Source organism: Spea bombifrons, chromosome 1 (assembly GCF_027358695.1).
Source record: "Spea bombifrons isolate aSpeBom1 chromosome 1, aSpeBom1.2.pri, whole genome shotgun sequence".
Classification (NCBI taxonomy): domain Eukaryota; kingdom Metazoa; phylum Chordata; class Amphibia; order Anura; family Pelobatidae; genus Spea; species Spea bombifrons.
In genome coordinates, this window is record NC_071087.1 from 142,435,896 (window position 1) to 142,440,793 (window position 4,898).

The window sequence follows — 4,898 nt, forward strand, 5'->3', positions numbered from 1 at the left end:
TTGGATGTGATTGGAGATGAAAGATGTTTATCTCCAATCACAAATCTGACCTGTGGAAGTAATGACAATAACGCCTGCTAATTTAAACACAAGGTGTTCTGCAGGTGTTGCTTCTTGGTCTGATGTATTGTTTCCCCTTCTTTTTAAGATAGTGTCGTATTTACTGGATTTATGAAACTTGTACATTTTGTCGTATTTTTTTTTTGTACATATTTTTTTTAAATCGGTTTTGTAATATTAGAATGTATATTACTTGCCTATTTAAGTAGGCTTGGTGATCCAAAATTCAATGTTTTGTATGATTGTATGTCAATTTGAAACCTTTGTGAATCATTGAAATGTTTTTAGAACGCTAGATGGAACTGTGATAGTCTGCCTGAATTTATCAATCGCACATTGCTGCAAACTTCTCACAGCTGGGATGAAACTGTGGTTTTCAGGCTAGGATAATGTAACTTTCAGGTTCTGATGAACCAAAACATCCACGTTTCCCCTGTTATCTGACTGGGGTGGGAAGTTCATGAGAACTTTATTCAGCCAACAACTTGGCGAGCTGCTGACTGACGAAGGCAATCATTCAACCAAAAAAAAGTAACCAAGAATACAGTCGCTCATTCCCTTTTGCAATAAACCTGTTTAAATGAATAGAGTTGATCATGATGTATCTGCTTCCTCACTAGTAATACCTGCTAAAGGATGTGTTTAGAGGAATACATTAAACTGGATTATGTAATTGTTCATATTGTTTGTGAAAATAAAATTGTGATTTAGAACCAGCCTCAGTCATCCTCCCTCTTCTAAACCAAACCAAGAGCTCCCGCCGCTTGTAGCTCGGCTGTAAGAGGTGCAAGCAGATGAGGTTACATAGTGGCAATGCTTCCGGACATCATTGGGAGAAACTCAAAGAATTTCACATTGCGCTGATGACCTATTGTAAATATGCCCTTTGAATTTTTCTTGCTCTTTTAACATAAGTACAGGTACCAGGGCCTGTGCTGCTTAGTGTATAATACAGACCAAAGTATTTCCTTCAGTGTTTATGTTTACTCTTTATAAAGTGAAACACTTTAATAGCTAGGTGTTAAAATCGGAGTATAAACGGTGTCAATCTTTGTAGTTTTTATGCATTATGTTAACCGATGCGTGCTTAAAAACTGTATTGTTGTGACGAGCTAGTGTTTTTATACTTTGTCATATTTTTAAGCGCCTTAAAAAAATAAAATAAAAAAAAATCATAATTGAGCAGTACCAGTTGTACTGAACTAACTTAACTATACTGTTATCACTGGGCACACCTGCATACTGACATTGTAAGTAACATTGGATGAACTTGGCTGCAATCTTAGAGAGACCCATGCCTCACGCCTGCACTCCTTGATGCCTGATCACACAAGAAAAGTAAAGCTCCTTCGGAATACTATAGAGGATAGTGCGCGCTACGTTTATAGGCACCAGGGGTCTCGCATGGGACTGCAAAGGTTTAAAAAAAAAAAAAAAAAAAAAAAGTGGGGAATAAACTTTAAAATGTAACCTCACCTTTAGTTTTGTTAGGCTTCTGATATTTTGAGAGGTATTTTAAATAGAATCAAATCACCACATGGAATTTCAAACATATTATTTTGAATACTAGTAGTGCTTTAGTTTTTTGTTTTTTTCTCTCCTACCATTTGGGTGGAAAATGTATGTGTGTGTGTGTGTGTGTGTATGTATGTGTATATATATATATATATATATATATATATATATATATATATATATATATTTTATTTACTACAGTGACTTGTGTAGAATACAGACAGGTGATGCTTGAATAATGGCGGCTTAAGACGCATGGGAGGCGAAATGTTCTACCTCATCTGTTTCATAGCCAATTTGCTCAGGTAGTACAAAGAGGAACCAACTGGAGGGAAAAAAATACTCATTGTAAAGGCAGCAAAGCCAGTGGCTCGGGAGAATATATTTTCTATCGGTAAAAGGAGCCATTTGGTCTGTTCTTTTTTTAATTTTTTTTAAACGCTTGTTAAATTGGATGGAGGGAGGATCAATGTGTATATTGTGTGTGTACTGGCTGCATTGTTGAGGGTTATATACCTAGAATTTGAATATTGTATTAGAACCTTTGTGCCATCCTATCTTACATGTCCACTGTTTAATGTGTGTATATATATATATTTTGTAATAAATGGACTTTATAAATTACTTTTGGTCTGTCTTTTCTGAAATGTGAATGTAATATCAGTTTTTTCGTACTTGTGAAATCAACAGTTTACAACAATCTATACTATATTCTTTTTGGTATTTTATGGAAGTAGCAGAACTGTTTCTAATCAGTTGGATCTTTTTACTTATGCAGGCACTACCCCCAGGCCTCTCCTCTATGCCAAGAATGTTTACAAGATTTCCAGTGAGTGTAGCGGCCAACTTACAAAGGCTTTGGAGAAAGTCCAGCCAACTTCCTTTTACCCTCCTAATACCATCAACCAGCATCCTAAAGAAACCACTCGTCCTTCCCATCTTCGAGATCTCCGCACCACTGAGTTCTCTGCATCATTTAAATTGCCCTCAAATACCATATAGCTTGTCAAGTGCAGGGGCCAAAATCATTTGTCAAGAGGAGGGCTCTCCTACTTTTGTACCAATATGTCTTAAAAGGACAGCCACTGACACTCCCTCTGAAGAAAACATATTTAAGTACTGTAAGTATTTTCATATGTGTTCTTCCCATAGAGGAAAAAAAAGCAATAAAGCACTTACAGGCTGTCCTCCATAGCAGACTTGTATTGCTGCTCATTGGCTGCTTGAAGCAACCAATCAGTGGCAGGAAAATGCTCCCATTGAAAACAGTATGCGAATAGGCCTCCGCATGCTGTGTTCACCTGCAGCAGTGCTGGAGCTAACTGGATGTGAGCATATAACACAGAGGGTGGAAAACAACTCTACGGCATTTAGCTAGAGGCGTAGAAAGGGACAGACGCACATGAGGGGATTCTGCAGAATCCCATCCATGCATTTGCAAAACAGATCACAGGAAAATTAAAAGGGACCATTAAGCTATTACCGTATTTGCTCGATTATAAGACGACCCTGATTATAAGAAGACCCCCCCAAATCTGAGTATTAGTTTAGGAAAAAAAGAAAAAGCCTGAATATAAGACGACCCTATAGGAAAAAAGTTTTACCAGTAAATGTTAATTCATATAAACTATTTTTTTTTTTTAATAAAAGCTATGATTGAGAAAAATATTTTGGTTTTATTTCCTTCTATTTTCCAACCTGCCCCCCAGTTATGCACATCTGCCCCAGAAATGCCTTATACCCCCTATATGCCACTGTGCCCCATGATATGCCTTTTTAACCCTCTAAATGCCACTGTGCCCCATGATATGCCTTTTGACCCCTTATGTGCCACTCTGCCTCCAGAAATGCCTTATACTCCTATATGCCACTCTGGCATTTAGAGGGTTAAAAGGCATATTATGGGGAAGAGTGGCATATAGGGAGGTTTAAGGCATTCAGGAGGCAGAGTGGCATATAGAGGGTTAAAAAGGCATTTCTGGAGGCAGAGTGGCATTAAGGGGGTTAAAAGGCATTTCACAGAGCACTCTGCCTCCAGAAATGCCTTATGCCCCCCCCATTTAACACTCCCCCGCCCCCCCCCAAACTTACCGGTGCTTCTGACTTCCCTGTCATGTAGCCGGGGCAGCTTGTAGATCCCACGCATCCCGGTGCGGGGAACTCCGATCTCTGACAGCCGGGGAAGATCTGCGCGATGGATGCAGACAACCCCCGCTGCTAGCCACACCTCCTTCCTGCTGCAGCGGAAATTGTCTACGCGAATCGCGTAGACATCTACACGCTGCCCCAGCCACACACCGGGGACTCTGAAGTACCGGTAAGTGTGTGTGTGTGGGGGGGGGGCAGGAGGATCCAGGTCCCCTGCAGCTGTGGGGGATCTGGATCTTAGTCCTCTCATATTCAGACCTCTTCCTCCAGAAATGCCCTATGCCCCCCATTTTACACTCCCCCGGCCCCCCCAAACTTACAGGTGCTTCTGACTTCCCTGTCATGTAGCCGGGGCCCCCGATTATAAGACGAGGGGTATTTTTCAGAGCATTTTCTCTGAAAAAAACCTTGTCTTGTAATCGAGCAAATATATATTAATGTGCATATGATTGCTGGAGTATCCCTTTAATGTGCTAATGTTATTGTCGGTTCTACATATTGTCAACTTAAATGTCATTGTTAGATACATACGTTACTCATACTCGCTATATAACAAGGGCAGTATTATAAAGAGCTCTGCAATACACTACATTCCTGGAAGACAATGCGTTACCGCCGCGTATATTTATATGATGTGTATGCGCACCGCACGTTTCTCTTACATACATTCCTATTGAGAGAGCAATGAGAAGAAATCCGTGGCCTGCATTTAGCTCTGAAGCGCCACTAGCCCCCTCTAGAGGAGGGTGAGGGAACAGCTGCTCTGCTATTTACCTGCAGCTCGAAGGGGAAAGTACCATTTATACAACAAGAGGGGAAACCACTCCGCGCATGACCCACCTGGCGATATGGGTGCGTGTAATATATATATACATACACCGTGTATATATATATATATATATCTATATATCTATATATATATATATATATATATATATATATATATACGCACACACCCATATAGCCAAGTGTACCATATGTAGCCAAGGTCTTTGGCCATAGATACTGTCTATGGTGAAATAGTTTGACACTAAACGCGCAGATAATAAAAAAATATGAGGTAAAATTGCACTTTAACCAAATCCACACTGCTGACACCACTTCCCCTTTTCAGCGTGTCACAGGGACGCTCGATACCAGAACGCAATACGACAGTGCGTAACGTGACGTCAGAC